This window comes from Thunnus maccoyii, chromosome 16 (assembly GCF_910596095.1).
Source record: "Thunnus maccoyii chromosome 16, fThuMac1.1, whole genome shotgun sequence".
Taxonomy (NCBI): domain Eukaryota; kingdom Metazoa; phylum Chordata; class Actinopteri; order Scombriformes; family Scombridae; genus Thunnus; species Thunnus maccoyii.
The window spans coordinates 10,440,804-10,461,287 of record NC_056548.1 but is presented as its reverse complement, the minus strand read 5'-3'; the positions used below and the strand labels follow the sequence as shown (position 1 = coordinate 10,461,287).

General features: G+C 39.9%; 1 protein-coding gene across 1 annotated transcript in view; it reads left to right on the top strand.

The window, feature by feature from the left end:
- Positions 1-9,959: 9,959 nt before the first annotated feature.
- stag1a (stromal antigen 1a) overlaps positions 9,960-20,484 on the top strand; it is a 47,827-nt gene continuing 37,302 nt past the window's right edge. The window contains exon 1 of the mRNA XM_042387844.1: positions 9,960-10,158. The gene's annotated coding sequence lies outside the window, so the exon portion shown is untranslated. The remainder of the gene's footprint in view (positions 10,159-20,484) is intronic.

Here is a 20,484-nt window from a genome sequence, read left to right as displayed (position 1 = left end):
ACAATATCAGAGACACAGTTTATTATTCCAAGCAGAGGGTTTTTTTATGTCTTAAAATGCAACTGGAGGGAATGTTTAAGAATATTGAATATACAGACAGGTGACAAATTTAAGTATAAACCGGTACAGGCCTGAATGTTTGACCCCTACAGTGAGGGGATCTGGTGGCTCTGTTATGCTGTGGGGGGCATTTTGCTGGCATGGTTTGGGTCCACTTATACCCTTAGAGGGAAGGGTCACTGCAAATCAATACAAAGTGGTTCTGAGTGATCACCTTTATCCTATGACGCAATATTTCTATCCTGATGGGAGTGGTCTCTTCCAGGATGACAGTGCTCCAATTCACAGGGCACGAGGGGTCACTGAATGGTTTGATGAGTATGAAAATTATGTTAATCATATGCTATGACCTTCGCAATCACCAGATCTCAACCCAATTTAACACTAATGGGAGATTTTGGACTGACGTGTTGGACAGCACTCTCCACCACCATCATCAAAACACCAAATGAGGGAATATCTTTTGGAAGAATGGTGTTCATCCCTCCAGAAGAGTTCAGCGACTTGTAGAATCAATGACAAGGTGCACTGAAGCTGTTCTGGTGGCACATGGTGGACCAAGACACTTTATGTTGTTTTTTTCCTTTAATTTGTGATCAGTCTTGTATATAGTATGTTATAATAACTCAGATTTTTAAAAGTAAAAACACAATTTGTATGCACACTATTAAGTCATTGAAAATGAATAATGATACACTGTATGTCCAATCATGTTTGGTCTGGGCTGTTTTCTTTATGGGTTAGGTTAAGCCCCTTATTTCCAATAAAGGGTCTTGAAGTTACAACCTACAATACTGGTTTAGACAGTAATGTGTTTCCAACTTTGTGGCAACTGTGTGTGTTTTCCCTTCCCTGGTTCAACATGAGTATGCCCCTGGGCAGAAAGTGTGGTCCATAAAAAAAATGGTTTTCCCAGTTTGGTGTGGATGAACTGGAGTCGGGACCTCAACTCTTTCCAGCACCTTTGGGATGAACAGGAACACCAAATGTGAGCCTTACCAACCAACACCAGTACCTGACCTCCAGGCATGGAGAGTAATGGAATACATGGAGTGACGTTACGTAATAAGGATACAAAAAAGGTACCTTGAAAAATGGGGATTATTAACAGGATTACAATTTTAAAGGACAATGTACTGCCGTGCACGACAAAAGTAAGCACTGCAGGAATGAGAGGGCTGAATAACTCACTGATCCACGATGGTGTGAGTAGAGAATGATGCCACATAGCGCGCGCAGGTGCGCACAGCAGGCGCACATACACACACTTCACACACAGTGAACTTATGTTGGTAGGGCAGGCAGGGACGGTCGTTTTCCCCCGCTGCTACACACAGTTTGCCTGTGTGAGAGCTTCACACAGCCAGTGGGCCAAGTGTTGGTTCGTAAGAGGCTTTCCCTGAGAATGTTCTCTGTAATGAGCATCATGTGTTGTGCATTGGCTACTGCCTGAATTTGCAAGTTTTTCTTTAAAAATACACTGAGCAGAGGATGCATTTTTGATGCTAAAAATCTCGCTTTCCCCATTTTCTTAATTCTAAGGTTACATTGTTCTGTTGTCTTACAGAATACACTTAAGTAGAAGTCATATTGTTGTCTTTTTTCTTGTCTTTATTTGCATATTTGGTATTGATGTAATCCAAGAGTAAGGGAAAGTCAAGTTATGTTACTATAATAGTGTGATACTTGGATAAGGTAACTGACTACATTTTCTAACAGGTAATTAGTAATTGTATTGTAATACATTTTAAAGTAACCCTCCCAACCCTGCTGACCTCATTAATGATTATGTGGCTGAACAGGAGAAAATCCTGTTACTGTTACTTTTGGTAGAAGTTCAAGATTTGAATATGATGATGATTGAAAGAATGGTGAGGAAAGATAAAAATAAGAAGGAGGAAGATTTCAAAGGATCTCTGTATGTTTCTCTCTGCCCTCTGTCTTCCACTCTTTCACTCACAAACACTGCACAATCTCACACACTTTCATCAACCTGACAGTAATTGCTTTGACATTTTGCTGCTATAACACTTGTGTGCTCTGCTCCGTTTCAAGCTGTATTAACCTTTGCCAGATGCAGCTGGGTTGACTGTTGTTAGGTTTCACCATCCTACTGTTTAATAAGAAGCCTTGGGCTGCTGCTACACTGTTAGCACAGGAGAATGACTTCTCTGCTGGGACTGTGAGAGACGCACAGTGGTAAACAGCAAGATCAAATAAAGTATGTAACCATGAGCATATGATGATAATCAGAATGTTCACTAATTGCCCCAGAAATTAGGATCATGGGAATAAAGCAGCCCATAAAAATCAACAACAATCTATGAAAGAAAATTAACCAGTCTGCATATTACAGGGTTTGCTTTTTTTCATATCAGTGGTAATCAAATGAGTGCCTTGGAGAGTGTGTAGGTTTCCTTGCCAACCAATTACTACACCTGGTGATTTCACTTTTAACTCTTGACTGTGATGACAGTTTGCCACGCTAGATATCAAATTTAACAGTGCCAAGATAGCATGTTGATGTTTTAACAAGGAGTCTTGAGGCTTTGCTGTCATTCTCGTTAGTCAGTTCACTGTCTCAATGTGCACAATTGAGCTCATAGAGATCATTTTTCCATCCTTGCATTATTTAGTTTCTTGTGTCAGTAGTTATATATCTGAGTTATATAGATGAGCCATCTAGGAAGAAAAACATGAATTGAGAGTGATTTGTTAGAGGAGGAACTTTTAAATTATTTGAAATTCAGCAAAGTCATTTGTTAAGAAATTGAATTTAGTGGTCCCGTTTACATAAAATAATCCACTTAAGTGGCTTAAAGGGCAGATTACATTCACATTCAGGTACCTTTTGACCTTCAAAGATTTAAAGGATCCAGCAAAATGATTTCATTCAGTCAAGAAATAATTGAAATTAAGTTATTTACATCAGCAGTGTGCTTATTTCAATTTTTAATGGTTTGATGACACAAGCTTGCACAACAGAATGAGAGTGTAATTCTTCCTTGTAAATACGCCACCAACTATACCAATGTTTTCATCTACAAAAACAACACGTTACTGGTTCAACACTCATGAAAAACAAAGCTGTGGATAGTTTTGCAAGCTTGCCAGCTGTCTCATAATTTCGATCTGAGCTGTTACACAATCTAGCTTCAAATAGACAGAAATGCACACACACACACACACACACACACACACACACACACACACACACACACACACACAACGTACCACACCTGGTCTGGCTCATTCTCTTGTTTTGTAGATTTTTCAGAACAATGTTCAGACAAACCTAGATAAGATGTATGACAAATTATGTGTGGTGTCAACCAATCAGAACATCCATTAAAATCTGGTTGTATGTAGACCAGTTTTCTAAAATTGTCTGATTCTCTTGACAACCCGAGTTTCTAAAAAGGCATCTGTCAGATTTTTTGCCACTTGGTACCTGGCCACCCAACAAATAAGAGTCCAATATTCACTCTCATTTTACCTCTGTTTTGGTCTCCACCAGCTCCTGAAGGAGATATCTGGCTCTTTAGCTGCTAAATGCTTCACCAGCTAACTGCTAACTTTGTCTGTCTGTTGTTTGGGGATGGACACATAGCATGCAAAGGGTTTATCAGAGCTTTTCTGATTAAAAGAAAACAAAAACTGTTGCCTGCTGTGACTGGAAACAAGGTTGATGACAAGTTGCAAGTCGGAAAACTAAAACAATGAACTGATGCTTAAGATGCTCCAAAGAGCTGAGGGGAACAGCAGGTGTCAGGTGATAATTCTCTGTGGGTTTGTCACTAAGAGCGAACCCTTTTACATAGTAATTTAATCCATTGTTGATATAAAAATATTGATTGGTGCAGCTTTAAGTTACTCAAGTATTCAAAGATGCTATTGTTAATTAGTACTTTGTGCTTGGGAAATGCAAGTCTCATTGCACTTGGATTTTCATCAACAAAGAACAAGGTTTATGACAGCTCTATTTTTTAATGTTAATTAAAAGAAGCCACCCATTTAAAGCCCATTATCTGAGCCATGTTTTGTCATGCAGCAGTGCTTTCAAAATCTAGTGTCTAGTTGGAGCATGCTGGGATATGTCTGAGATTATGGATGTTACTTTTAAGTACTGACTGTCATAGAGCTCAAAAACTACCCTGCTTTGACTTCAGAAGACAAAATTCAGGAGACAAAATGTAAGCTTACTCTCAGGAGCCCTGTTCCCCTTAAAAATCACAAACAGCACAGTGGAAAATAGGGATGTCAGACTCTGAACTTGTACTGTTTATTTATTAAACACAGCTGGGGTGGTGTTTTCACATAATTGCCCTGGAAATGCTTCCCAAATTGACTGTTTAAAAATGAGTCCGACACGGAAAAATGGAGCACTGATGGGAAAAGTTAATTTACTCGTGTATTGTTTTGTAACAAGTCTGTCCCTTGGGCTATATCTATAGTGACCAGGCTGAGAGACAATGTAGATCTACAGATCCTTCTTTCTTTCTTTCATCTATGCATTTGCTTTAGGCTGTTTCTCTGAGGATGAGGAGGAATATCTACTGTTTCCATGGTTACGTCGAATAAGAGTACATTGGCCCCAGCTATTTAGGGCACTGTTTAAATCCAATCGACTACTCCTTAGCCAGGTTTTGGGGAAAAGGTTCATATCCAGATTCGAAGGCACAGCCTCCGGGGAGGAGTTGGTGACTTGCTGTGATAAGAATATGCTAAGGGAAGTAGAGATGAGCTGACAGCAGGGAGGAAGTAGAGACGGAGGGAGGCAAGTGGGGGTGATGAGAGCGGTGTAGTCGAGTGGAGATGGAAAGGATGGAGAGGATGGGAGAGGCAGGGAGGTTTTTGATGAATTCAAGGACACATGGGAGAGCCAGAATCAAGATGTTTTCTTTACTGTCCGCCCCTCTTGTTCCATCTCTGGTCAGGATTAAATGAATTATGGAGTGGGGAGGAGGAGAGGAGCGGCAGCCGGAAGGGAAAGGTTGACTTTGAGTGTGCTAAACTTGGGTTTCTCCTTAAATCTTTGAGTACATGCTGCAACCTCATCTGTGTTTTCCTGTGTGAATCTTTCTTTCTCAAACTCCCCCTCAAACACATTTTCAGTCTGTCTGTTTCTAACTTATGCTCACACACACACACACACACTGGCACACATGCAGGTTGGTATTATGTTTCTGCCAGTTTCACACTTGTTTGACACTGGAGCATCATGATTCTCAGTCTGTCAGATATTACCATTCACGGACATCAGACTGAAATGTTGAACAGTTTAATCAACAGTTTGGTTTTTTCTATAATAAATAAAAAGTTGATATTTGCTCATACAGATTCATCTTCAGCATCAATCAATATTCCTCTGTCTCAGGGGATTATATGGGTCTGTTTTGGGGCATTGGGTGTTAATGAACTATAAACAAGATGTCATTATTCAAAGCTGGGGTCCTTGGATGTCTGAGCGCTTGTTCTCATTACAGGAAGAGCTGATGAGAGCAGAAATAAGTGAACCGCAACCGCAGACAGGACACATTCATCAACAAGCCTCTGTGGTGGAGGGGAGAAGCAAGGGAGTCAAAAAACTAAAGTGGGATAAAAACACCACCACTGAGATTCACATGGGGATAAGATAATGATCTTCAGTGGAAATGGGAGCCTGGACTGATGATGTACAGTGTTACACACACATACACTGCAGCAAAAAAACTTGGCTCTGTCAATCACTACTGGTGTGTGTTCCAGTGAGAGAAAGAGGGAGGTGGATGTGATGGACGATGAATGCTTGATTCAGGAGTGAGGTTGGGATAGACCGTAATGGCTTTTTCCAGCTAATACGGCACTCTGATCTCTCATACATTTTGCATTACCACAGCAGTGGAAGGGAAGAAAAGAGGAGGGGAGGTGGGGAGGTGGGGAGGTGAGGAGGGTAAGAACAAGGGTAGACGGGGGAGAGGCAAGAGAGGCATGTGGAGAGAGTCAGAAAAGGGGTACCAGAGAGGTAGAGAAAAAGAAAAGGCCTCTGGAGTAAAAAAAAAAATACTGCAGGCAAGGTCAGAGGGAATTAAAAATAGAACAGGCATACAGGCGTAGAACTGCCTCTCAGTTAGTCAACAGCCCCAGAGATGAGACAGAGCAAAGGAATAAAACAGACCTTCATTACATAACTCTCCAAACGTCAAACGACTGTGCTTCATCCAAAATAAAGGGAGAAGGTTTGAAATGAGCCATCATCAAAGAACCCTCTGAGCCCCTGAGGCCTGTGTTTTCCCACAGAATTGAGATGTTTGTCTGTACTATCGACTATTGGAGTGATAACCTGTGATTACATTGACCGTCTAAAAGGGTTCGCTCTGCTTACAGCCTCTGTTGCCATGGTTACAGCCCCGGGAAAAGTTTTTAGATCATGCTGGATGCTGTGATTGCATCCAATTATGCCGGTGTTTGCGTGTATATGTATATATGTACGCACTTAAGGTCAATGTCTGGCGTACTGCAAAATCTGTGTTAAAACAATAGGAACGTGGACCCAGAAATTTTGATTCACATGCCATAGAAGTCTACTGGTTATGTAACTCAACATTGCACCATGCATACTGAAAAAGTAAGGCGTAGTCTGAATAAAACACCATCATAAGCTTAAATACCAGGTAGATTTTAGAGATTTTATCCTGGGCGGGTGTCTGCAAAATGATGTTTAGAAGATAAAACTGTTTATATTGAGGTTTTTGAGATTTTTTTTGGCCCAAAGGGAAGATAAAAAAGCTTGCAATTCACAGCAAAACACTGCAATATATTGCAATACTCTGCACAGACAGCCCTGCTTTGTCTGAGTTTGTCTGAACCTTGTTCAAAAAACTCAACAAGACAAGAGGATAATCAGCCAGTTTATTTTCAAGTGTGGTATGTAATGTATGTGTGTGTGTGCTCATTTGTACCTATTTGAAAGTTAGATTGTGTAATTTCTCAGATATAACTGATGAGATTGTAGTTGGAGGTTAAATATGCAAAGTTATGAATTTATATTTGGAGCTTTATTTAATTTAGCAGTTCATAAAAGTAGGTTCATTCATACTTCATCAGTGTTTATTAATTAATACGTCTAAATGAGTGCACTGACAGCCCCGAAATCAAACATTTAGAACATACAGTATGTTAAAAATTTGAGCAGAATTTTTTATTTCAGGGCTATTCAAGAGGTAAGGCCTGAAATGTAAAATACTGCATTGTATGTGTCAGCGGCCAGAGGACAGAGTAATGTTATTGCTGGGCTCAGAGCTGATATGTTATTATGGAAGTATATATTTTTATCTACAACGGAGTGTCATTATCCTGCAGAAATAAACTGCTTATTCAGTTTGAACCAGGGACAAGAAACAATTTCCGCATGTGCTGTAAATAAAATCTTGTGAATAAAACATAAAAGATTGCCGCAGAGTACAGATGACACAAAGACAAAAATAAGAAAAATATGTTGCCATCCTATCAGTGATGCTCTGCTGCATCAGATCTTTAATACAGGTGTCATTCAAGTTTTGGGGCATATTGGTAACCTCAGGTGTGTTTATGCTGCTCTTCTGACCTAGTTCTTATATCTTTGTCTAATGCTGGTAATCTAAGAACAGAGCATGGAAGACTTTTTACTTTTTTTTTTTTTTTTAACCGTTGCACACAATAAAATTTGCTCTGGAGAAGGATATCATTTAAACAAGGGCATCTACCTTGAGAGAGGTGAGTTTAAACTGTATTTGATTTGATTATTGCTTTGACTAAAGTAAACAAAAAAGGTAACAAGACATCACAGGACTGAGATCATACCCTGATCAGAAGAGGCAGCTTTAAGCCACCGTGTTGGAAAGTCTCTGACCTGCTAAATAACTCTGGAGGAATACACCAAATCCCAGTGTTGCTGTTCTGTAGCTGACCTCTGACCTCTCTGTTAAATAGAGGAGAAAAAATGTTTTGTCTTTATGGGAATCAACAGAGAACCTTCAAAAAACAGATAAGTGTATTATTCCCTTGATTTGGATCTCCAGAGCAACTGAGGACAGCTGGATGCTGGCTGTGAATTACTGAGACTTTCCCTGAGGTGCCTTTTAGCAAGGCACTTGACCATATGACTCCAGAGGATTATAATACATAAATACGTGTGTGTTTAGACATCAGCAAAAACTGAAAAGTTGTAAGTGTGGAATAACACAAAAATAATGATGATAGTGGTTATATAATGATATTATTCACATACTCGTGATCTTTCAATGTTACTTTAAGCATATGCAGCGTTATCTAAGATATAAAATATAAAATATAAAAGATACGTACATTTTTTTCCATTTGGTTTGTCAGTACTTACACATAATTTTGTCCCTGTTTTTCCCATGATTAGTTTTTGACAAAATGACCAGGTAGCTGGTGTAATATCCACACCTGTGGAATGCCTCATTACACCAAACATTAGGGGATAATAACGTCTGAATATTTATGTGTGAGTGTGTCTGTGTGTTTGTATGAAATAACCTCAGGGGGAGGATCTGGCTGCAGCTTTTATGGGAAAGACGTGCTGTTGCTATGGCAAACAACAGTGTGTCCATTAGATGAAACACCACCCGGTACATTTGTGTGTGGGTTTGAGTGCACACGTGCATTATCTATTGCAAAGATCATGCAGCAGAGATGCATTGAATGCACTCAGAAACACACACAACCTATTGCAAGTGTTTGATATCTACTTAAATACTCTCAAGTGGGACTAACATAATTAACTGAAGCCACTGCTTCCCCTGTCAGTCTCCATCTCTCTCCTCCTGGTATTATCAGGCCATAGTGAGCGGGAGTGAGTAATGCGAGTAGATCCAGGCTCTGTAATTGAATTTATGTATGTCCAATTCCAGCCCTAGGACCCTCATGGAGACAAATGGGATAGGAGTTTGGCCAGATTCACATGCTGACTCTTTCTTTTTCTCTCTGTATCTCAGGTAGAGAGGAGAGAGAGAGAGAAATGATCAAATACAACCCCAGGTCAAAGGTCGTTAATGCACTCATGGGCTATTTTACGAGCAGTGTAACCCTGAATTTTTGATTCTTCACTCAAATCCAGATTGCAGAAATGTGCTCTTCAGTGACTTTATAGGAACTGCAATAATTAGTCCATCAATCAATTAAGGGACGCAATCAAGAGAACATTAATCTGCAACTATTTTTTATAATTGATAGATTATTTTAGTCATTTTTCAAGCAAAAATGCCCAACATTTGCTGGTTCCAGCTTCTCCAACATGTGGTTTTGCTGCTTTTCTTTGTCTTTTATGACAGTAAATGAAATCTCTTTGGATGTTGGTTGGACAAAACATGACATTTAGAGACGTTGCTTAGTGCTCTGGGAAAATGTGACATGCATTTTGCATTACGTTTTGACATTTCACAGACTAAATGATTGATCAATAAAGAAAATAATTATTTGCATGCCCATATAGGTGATATATATATATGTATGTTATATATATATGTATATTTTATTCCACTATGGTATTATTTTAGGATTTTGAGATTTATTTTAAATCATAGTAGTTGCATTTATGTAATATTATACTTAAGTGTATTGCTGTAGTGTTTATAATATTCCAAAAGGAAATCAGTACGTATTTATTTGTTGTTTTTATGAATTTGAACACTGTAAAGTGCTTTGAATCGTCGTATTTTTTTTTTTAACAGACAGTCTTATCTAAATTTTAATTGACCTGAAAGAGAAATAGGGGGAGTCTCTGTGCTCGTGTGCGCGTCCCCGCCAGTGTTGTGCTGGCGGGGTCTTTTGCGGGTCCCTCCCCCTCCCCGTGCTCGCACCCCCTGAGGCGCGCGTCCGCCGCGGCCCGCTGTGTCCGCCAGGGGGCAGCTGTGTCTCGGTCTGAGGCTGCGCCGCTCCCGCTGCATCACAGAGAGGAAAATACCACCAGATGGCGGTTTAGGATTGCTGCTCTTCTCTCAAGGCGCGGTTCCGCTCGCACGGCCAATTTTCAATATTAAAATACCCACGATATTATAACGAAAATCGATTTATTATTTCGGAAGGCGGTAATCGATTCGGGGATGGTCGTGAAAGGTGAGTGTCTTGTGTTTTTGTCGTGTTTTGTGCGGTGGGAAGGGAGACGGAGCACAGATTAAAGATGGTGGACACAGACAGGGAAGACTGGTTGGTTGGGGGATGGGCGCTAGCGGCTAACGGAGGTGAATGTGCTTTCTCTCTCTTCCTCAGTTACATTATAGCCTAGCAGAGCCATTAGCTTGCGAGCTAGCCCCCCAAAATTTCGGCAAGACAACTTGCAAGAAGGGCAAGTGGTTGCCGCAGCGGTGGCCTGTTCGCCACCAATTTCCAACCGGCGCTGGAGTTTGGCTTGTCAACAAATAAAGAGCCATGCGGTGTGACGTGTTTTCTTGCTCTTTGCAAGGCAGGAATCAGAGCATCACCTTCTCTCATTTGCACAGCCGTGTTATGATTGTACAGTATTGCCCTCCTGCCGTACGGTGCTTTCTGTGCGGTTAGGTTCGTCAACCACGCAAACGCCACGTTGTTGTACATTTTTTTTCCCCTCTCTGCCATCAACCCACGGCAGTTTTGCTTTTGTGCACTCTCAGAGATGTTCAATATGTGTTCTGAGTTGCTACTTTTTTCCTGTCAACACCAGCATCCCATCTCTCTCCCTCTCTCTCTCTCTCTCTCTCCTATGTGCCTTCAAGTTTTCAGAGTGGTGCTGACTTTTTACACGGACAATAAACAGGTTGCATGTTTCATGAATGACAGCACGTGAATGCTTTTTTTCTTTTTTTTAAAAAACAATATAGTGTTTGCTTTTTGGACTCGTGCATGTTTAACAATGTTATTATGGCGCTTCTCTCCCCTTCCCGCCCCCTTCTGTGCGGGAAGCAGGCAACACTGAGCGGGGAAACATGAGTCACATTAAGGGGGATGGGCTCCACCAGCCAGCCCTACAGGTTCATACGGGCTCCAGTCCTGGCCGTCCCCTCCCCTTTCCACACTGTTTGGGGATTGTTGATAGTGGGTCAGAGTGGCTCCCGGCAGTGTGCATGAACCTCACATTGTTGCATAACTGCTTTGTTTACTGTCAGCCATGTGATGCTTCATCCAGGCTGTCTTGGATTGCTATCTGCAGCCCCGCTTGCCTGCCAAACTTGTCTTATCACTCAAGTGTTTCCACCCCATAATGCACAAATCACACTTAATTTATCCTGCAGAACAAGTTAATCAATACACATTACATTTTGGCAGACTTGTGTTTTGCATATGGCGTTGAAAACCACATGTAGATAGTTTGGAAATGGTTTTCTTCCTGCTGTTGACATATTTTTTGAATAAATGGATACCTAAAATATTAAAGTTAATAATGTTTTGGTGGATTTTTTTGAGTATATTTTAAATTTATAAGCATAATCTAAAAGCAAGTGTATAGTGTAGCATGTCCATATCTCTATGTGAGGGAACAGTTGCTTTAGAGGACCTGTAAAATATATTATGTTTGGTTTTGACATTTGGAAAAGTCTATTTAGGAGGTGCAAAAACTTACAAATTATGCTCTATATTCCCTCAAGATTAATATACTATTTCTTATATTGAAACACCTCATCTGATTACAGCTAACTCAAGTGGCTTCAGTCCAGATATAAACTGGAAGTGGATGTGTAATTATATATTTTTCCCTTCCTGCTACAGTCAGTCAAGTCCAGCAGGGCAACAGCTATTGGACTTGAGTATTTCAACAGGCCCTGCTGTATTGCCAATGGATCTGTTGTACACTATGCTAAATGTGAACCAGTTTTCCCAGTACATTAAATTAATTTGGGATTGCTTGTCCAAAAAGATGTCCTTTCCCTAAAATGTACTGTAAATGAAACTTTATTAATAAGATTGTACAAAAAAGACTACAATAAGGAAACTATTAAAAAAATAATGTAATTTCCGTGAAACACTCATCACTAATCAAATGCCAAGCTCGAGCCGGCTGATATCAACACTTTCAGCTGTTGTCAGAACATTAGTATTTTTGTATATATTACATATTCCTATCAAAATGCAGCGTGAAAACACAGTTTAAAGTGTGAATTTGTTGAAAAACCCTGCTGGAGTAGTGTATTCATAAAGATCAGTGTAGAAAAATGTGTTCCTAATCTAATCAGACATTAGATGATGAACGCGATGCTGTGATTTACAACATTTGGAAACGTCAGATTCTCCACCTGTAGTAAACAATAATTAACTGATAATATCTACACACACTAGACATATAAACACACATACTGTGACCTTTGCTCCTCTTCCATGTGAAGACTCATAAAGCCTCATGTTTTTAAGCTAGTGCTCATAGTAGTCGGGTTGCATTGCAGACGTTGTTTACTTATTTAGCATGGAACCCGTATAGACAGCTGTCTGTTGCTTGGACTCACTCAAAAACATAATTACAGTTGTATTGCAGGCATCCACCATTAAGACACACAGTTTAATGGGCTCTCAAATCAATTGGTTCAGATACATCCATGTTAATAGGGGAAGTATGCAGTAGCTCTGATGCCCCACAGAACAGAAATGCTTTAGAAACAGCTGTGTTTTTTGGCTTGTAGTAAAGAAACCCTCTACGAACGAAATACTGTTAAATGATTTTTTATCTCACTGAGTCTTTGAATTCCCACACAGTTTTTATTTCTGTTTGAGGAATACTGTGATGAATATCCGGTTATGTACCAGTCTGTCCCTGCCTCGGGTTTTGGGAATAAAACAGTATGAAGCCAACCATTAAGTGGCATTTCTTGCACATTTTTTATACAGTGACAAGCTTTAGGTTTCATGTCATTGTTTTAAATCTTTTAGATAACATTAAGGGTTAACAGAAATGGTGAATGATCCCTCCTCCTTCCTCTATCCCTTGAGTCGCTTGGCTCTTTGCCCTGGCTCTTCCAATAGTAGCCTAGTGAGCATAGTAATACAAGCCTGAGAACCACATATTGCAGCTTATTAGTAGTATACACACATAATGTAATTTGTTGCAAATATGGGTATTTGTTTACAGGAGAATTGGTTTGACGCTGTTTAAAAAAAAAAAAAAAAAGCAAACGGCACATCTTTTATTTCCTTTTACTTAGTAATTGAGCCTTTTAAACATAAAGGTATTAAAGAGGATATTGTTTTAGGCGTAGTATCAATTTGGAACGAGCAGATTTATAAATTGTGTAGTTTCCGAGCCAGAGGCAGTCACAGCTCGATGGCAGTGTGCTTTTTGTTAGAGCCATATGCTTATAATGACACAGCTCAGGAGATTATGTAATGGCTTTGACATTTGTCAGAGCTCATTGCACGGTGACCTTGATTCAAGATGTTGGCTATAAGAAGAACAATAACTGCTCCTCATATTTGTCCAGCCTTCGTTGGAGGAAGAGGTATCAGATAGAAACCTGATATTACTGCCGTCTGCCCTCATTAGTCTATTTATCTCTCTGTCTAATAATATATTAATCATATAACACATCTTTAAGCAATGAAACTAACTTAATGAAGCCCAGTGTTAAGAATTAAGCACTCTAATATTTAATCAACCCTAATGACAGTTTTCTCTTTAATTGCATTCATTAAAATAATAGAATAAGGCAGCATTCGACATACCAGTTATCCTAGTAGTTTCCCCCCAAATTACTTGGTATGATGGTGCTGTCAGCTTTGAAAAAAAGTGTATTACTAACGACATCTACTGCATATAATCTGCTATGATTACACAAGAATATGCACTCATCGTTTTGTTTTTTTTTTACGTACGGTTGAGTAGGATGATGTATTGCCGCTGGTGTTATTTCATTGTTTAAAGAAAGCCCTGAATTCCGGTCATGTCAGTATGCAAACAAATCTTTTGTTATGATTTCTAAAATACTTTTGTCACCCATGGCTGCAAGGATATCCTTGTGATGTGGCTTCCTGTTGAGTAATTGGCTGCATTGCTGTTGACTGTCGCTTACTGGGCCGGTCAGGTCAAACCAAGCCAGGAAGAAGAAAACTAAACTGAATTTGTTGACTTAATTACAGGTTCATGTCGAAATTGAACGTTTTCTTCTACTTTCATACGTTTAAGCCAGTGGATCCTGACTGATACTTGTAAAAAAAAGCAACTACAAATGATTGAAAATGACAACTTTACTGAGTTTTATCCATGTTTTCAGGGTTATTTTCACAATATAATATGTAGATTCATTGGCCACACATGCACAACATTATGTCGCTGCAGCTTCATTACACAGACATTAGAGCGATGTAACTTATTGGTTCTGACCTATTTAGTGTCATGACACTTAACACAGAGAACTCAGGCACCATTAAGCTAAATATTGATCGTTCAAAAATGTCCTGCACAGCTTATTACGATCAACTGTGGCGAGATGCCAAAGTGTGAAGAGCTGCTGGCCAAGGAGTTAATAGCATTAACAATGAGAAGGGTGCATTCGGGGGCAATGATATATAGCACCGTTGTCAGTGTTTTAAATATTATAATAGAATACCATAAATTGTTCCAATGTAAATTCAGTATTCACAGAGCTGTAGACAAATCAGAGCCCATACGCTACAAGTGAGCTGCATATGAAACAATATATACAAGTTATTATCAATTATCTGCTCAGGTCAGGCTTTTTGTGCTCAAGTTTAGACTGGAAGCATATAAAACAAACCTTGAAATATTTGGAAAACATAGATTTTTCCTTTTAACTGAAAGCAAAGAGGAAAAACAAGGTTACAGAAGCAGCTGGTGACCACAGCTTGTGTACTGGCTTGTAAATTTCTCCCTGTGGAGATCTACAAACATATCAATAACACAGATTTGTGTGGAATTTGTGCTAGTACATGCTAGCTTTGCTTCACAGCCATTATCAGCATGGCCAGGACAGGGTGCAAAATTAGCTGTTTTGTCCACCAGCTAACAAAATGGCTAGTGAATGTTCAGATTTTACCAGCCACTCAATAGATTACCATTGTGTTTTTGGCTGGTGAGTGAAGCAAATCTACCAGCCACTTGCATATTTTACCAGCAGTTGGCTGGTGCTAAGTTTTTGCCCCGGGCTAAGCTGAGAATGTTTAAGTCACCAGGCTGATTTGGAAAGGAAAATTGCATATTGTCAGATAACAGTGACGATATAATGATAGGTCAGATAACGTCATGACAGCTGATTCGATCTTCAATGTCATAAAAGAGGCTGAGTTTCTTTGTTAAAGTATTACTACTCAGCTGTCAGGTTGAACAGTAATGAGACGAGGTGCGTCATGTCACATGAGTGTATGTGTGTTTTGCAGGTTTTGTGATCTCTCCCTGGTATTCCTTCATGGCTCAGCGGTTGCTAGGCTGAGCGAGCTGCCTTTACCTGCAGCTGACGCACAAGTGTGCTTGCTGATGCAGCCAAGTCTGCTGGCTGGCAGTGGTTATATAGTTTTCTAAAGAGTCGAGAGTGGGAAAACAATACAAGGCTTTACTTTCCAAAGTTAAGACGGCTCTTTTCTCTTTCAACCCACTACCTGTATTATGAATAACTTAGAGCCTAACTGGATCTGAGCTTCACTACATGCAGAATATACTGAAACAGACTTAACACAAGCCTGCAGGTTTTTTAAACAAAGCTTCAAAGTGAAGTTAATCTGACTTTTCTGGCCTTAAGGTCTGCAGTTAGGTAGCTTTACACTGATCATGTTGAACAGAGGTGGATAGCAACAAAGAACATTTACTGAAGTGCTTAATATTTTTGATGCTCTGGCACTTGAGTATTTACACTTGTGTGAAAATGTGCACTTCACTACATTTCAACAGGACAATTTAGAGTTTTTACTCAAGTCCATTTATTTGGCAGCTGTAGTTACTAGTTAGATCGATTGTGAAGGTTTTATATGTGGAACAAATGCTAATACAATACGATTAAGAGTTTAAACCAGCTGTGGCATGTGGCCCATTAAAACCAGCTACTACAATAAATTACCACTGACAAGTTAACACAGAAATGATTTAAACTCTTCATCACATTTTATTTTTGACACCCATGTATATTTCACAGCGTTTACTGTTCATTTTAAATGCTGGAATCTAACAGCCAATTCACATAGAAAGTGTTTTTAGAAGTGTTTTTGACATCCGTCACTCGCGCATCTCACAGATCAGATACACTTCCATTTTTATTAAATGTATTAATACCACAATGACTCCGAGACACGTGTGAGTGACACGCGTCTCACAGAAACCCCCTGTGTTTTTTAAGCCCGAGTCTATTTCTGTCACATTTAATGACGTGTAATCTGCACAGACAGCTGTTTTAAATCAGTTGTTCTCAAACTTTTTCACATCAACGACCCCTGAACTGACACAAATTAGACCACAGATCTTTGATAAGATTTTGTTCCACAGTCCCTCATCTGATAAGATTTTCAGCTTTTAGATGTTTTATTACAGAGAGTGTATGCAACCCATGACCAAAATAGTCATACATTCTGTCATTGTGTTACGTATAGATGGAATTATAGTGGAAATAAATTATTCCCCTTTTTGCCGGGGACCCCCTGGACCCTCCTCAAGGAACCCTGCCACTTTGAGAACCACTGGCTTAAATCGCACAAATATCCTGCTGTATATGTGTTTCACAACTTATTAACATTGATGGATCCCAATCTGTCTGTGAGCTCGCCTTTCACTACAGGCAGATTCCCCTCACTGGCTACACTGGGGAAATAAATCAACAAATACAAACACTGTTGATTTCTTCCCATGCAGCCGACATGAAAACTATTTTGGTTCAGTAAATTTCTTCTGTCAGTCAGCCTCCTGGTGAAGGCGGGTTAGCCGGGCCATCGGTCAGGAGCTGCTGCTGAACGCAGGTCAGAGTCTCTCAATAGACTGAACAGATCGGAACGTGCTTACGAGCCGCTCACGTCTCGCCTCCGGTGTGAATCCCCATTAACATTTAATGTAGTATGTTTATGTTACAGTGTTGCTATGTCTGCCAAAGAAAAGGACCCCCCCCCCCCCCCCCCCCCCCCGTGCACACTTGCCATGGTGAGTCGTAAATCTCAGCCAGACAGCGGTTTGTGTCGGCATTTGATATGATCTAATTTCAGCACACATTATGAATTCAGTAACAGTCAAGCTTCAACAATGAGATGTAAATCCATGGAAACCCCAAAAATAAGCGAGCGGTAATCACACTTAATTCTGACTTGTGTTAACATCATTTAAGTGTTAATTTGTTGTTGTCTCTTCACCTTGCTCACTCTTAAGTGTAACCATAGACACTCACAGCAGCATTATGGGTGAAAATTACTGTATTGTTATTTTCATCACTTGAGTTGACATGCCAAAGCAGTGGTATGTTTCTTCACAGTACAGATGATATGAAGGAATTAAGTCATTTTGCTATTATCAGGAATGTAATGTTAGTTTTCAACATGAATACAGATTGTGTGGATACACTGAACAGCTCATATATTAGATGAGAACGATTTCCAAAACGAGCCACGTTGATTAGGAAACGTTGCTCCCACCTGTGTTTGGACTGACAGCAGTTCATTTTTACATCAGCGCTGTAAAATGGAGCTTTGTAGACTGGAACACCTTATTAAAGCCTCAGACAGACGGCTCAAAGAAAAGACTGCCACCAGCACTTCACTCACATTGAATGCAGAGGAGAGTTTAAGGTTGTATGAATACTGAGTCTTTGTGTGCTGTAGCAGATGCAGGTCTCTGTACATTCACGTTTTTTTATAAGGTAGATAGTTACCTGACAACATGCAAGAAATATTTTCCCCCAAAGGTCTACACATGTTAAAGAAAAATACTGGTACTGTTATGTATCTGTAGTTGCATATTTTACATTTGTCAGTTTCCTTGTTCTTCGGTGGAAAGAATGTCTTTTTGGCGCATCGGCCAGCGGTACGGTCGTGAAAGTTCTAGTTTTGCATACATGGTGATTGAAAGATGTGGATCATCTCTTTCCCCTCCAGGAGTGCAGTCCCTAGTTTATGAATGGGGGGGGGGGGGGAAGAGCTTATGATACATTATTGATCACTTTGTTGCCTCCAGTTTCAAAGGCAATTGACATCCATGCTTATTGAGTCCCCAAGGGTTGGTGTTTGGGGAAATATGTATATTCTCGCCTCTAGCTTTGGAGAGACCGGACTCCTAATCTAAATTTGGCACCACACCAGACCCGCAAATCCTCTAGGTGTCATTTATACGGGCAAGGTTAACTACCAGCTTCAAACAACAGCAAATACCACCTCTTCAGCATCGGCTTTGGCAGTGTGTGTATGTGTGTGTGTGTGTGTCTCAGCGGTCAGTGCTATTTGTGCACGCTCTTACTTAATATTGATTCACTGGCCTGTTCCAAGTCAATTCTCCGGCTGTACAGAGTGGAGATGAAGTGGTCACAAAACGGACAGAAATTTCAGCAAAGCGAGCTACTAGATAGATTTCCTGACAGGTCTGGAAACTGTAAATTTGCCAAATTTTTTATTGGCAATGGAAACAAACATCATGAAGAAGTTTTTACCGTGTACAGAAGAAATCGATATCTTCCAAAAACGGTCTCCGCGAACAAGATTGATGATAAAAAGTCGAGGTCTTGAATTGTATTTTAGAACATATTAAGGAAACTGCATTTGATTCATGGCTGGATAGTTGGATGCTGGGACACAATAATTTTATCCATTAATTTTTGATGAATCCCACTGAGATCTCCCACAAGTGGAGATGTGACAGGCTTGATTTCCTAATAAGAAATGCAGGGGTGCTTTTGCTTTTTGTTCACCGACAGTAGTTTGTGTTTGTATTGCTCAGACCCCATCTGCTGTTTCGTCCTGTGTGATGGGGATTAAGGGGCTTCTCTGGCCGCAGTGTCTGACTCCAGCAGATTATTTTGCCCCGTAAACCTCCTTTCTTATTCCCTGCTTGGCTGCGTATTATCTTAACAGCATTATCCACTTGTAAACCACACAGTCAAACACTGTATTAAACAAAACCCTCAAACTGTTGACAGTTGTATTCGAGGTTTAAAACTAACGTTGTTTGAACACTGTTCACAGTGGCTGACTCCAACAGCACCCAGCCATAATGTGAAAGGAATGAAAGGACATTTGCAAATATTTTAAGCGGAAAACTCTTAATATTCCAGGCAGTTTATGGTGATTTTTACATCGGACTGATGGTACGTGTAGCCTGCATGTTTTTGCACGTACGAAATCGAGGCGGAGGGTCTTTGCGCTGCATCACACACTTACTGTAAGTTGTAAAGGCACTAATGTGAGATGGAGAATCATTTGTAATGGAGAGTAAATACAGAAAGACTAATTCATTAAAAAATGTTTGATCATTTCAGATAGGGATGCAGGGATGTGATAGGAAACAACACAGATGAAGTTGTGGGCTGAAAAACCAAAACCATGAGCTGAAAGACACTAAAACGCTCTGTTAAGCTAATGACATTTTTAGATCAGGGTAGCTTTATACAAAAACTAGCAACAGGTGGAAACTTTTAGCTCCGTCAGCCTTTTTTTTCCCGATCTGATTCCACAAATCTGTACACCTCATTTTGTGATAGTCGTTAAAATAGTTTTATATAACGTAAAAGTGGAAACACTGAGTCTTATAACATCATTGACAAAGAAACTGGATCGGTCACATCATTGCTCATAGCTGATCTGCTTATAAGGTCATCAGTTATGCAGGTTGGGTAATGCAGTGTAGCTGATTGTCATACAACCACTATACAATATGTTCTGTATTATTATAGCACCATATTGTAACTTGCAGCACCTGTGATTCACAGCCGTGTTCAACAGTCAGAATTTACCTGCACGTCCCCTGCAATGAATGTTAATTCGCCACTTGGAATTCATTGAATTGAATTAACAGAGCGTTTGCCCCTATTCTGGCTCTGCACTCGTAGCCCAGCCTGGCCGAGAAACCACCACAAACTGCCAACGATCCTATGAGGAAAACTGTTTTAATAGGGAGACGAGAGATTCCCCCGACTGTGCAGTAGCAATTATTTCCATTATCTCGTCATTCTCTATCGCTATTATGTCGCGTTGTGAGATTGTCAAAAGTAATGACAAGCTTTTCACATTTACAGCTATTTGTTTGGCAGAAAGTCATGAATGCCAAGACTTTGTAACTTTCACAAACCTTCGGCCTTTAATTGGTATAGCGCTGCAACAAACGATTATATTCATCATCAATTAGTCTGCTGATTTCCTTTTTTTTTCACGGTTTAATCATTTTGTGTATGATGGAGTGGTGGAGTATTCAGATGTCTTGTTTTGTCCGACCAACAGTCCAAAATCCAAAGACATTCAGTTTACTATCATGTATGACAAAGGAAAAATATTTGGCATTTTCACTTAAAA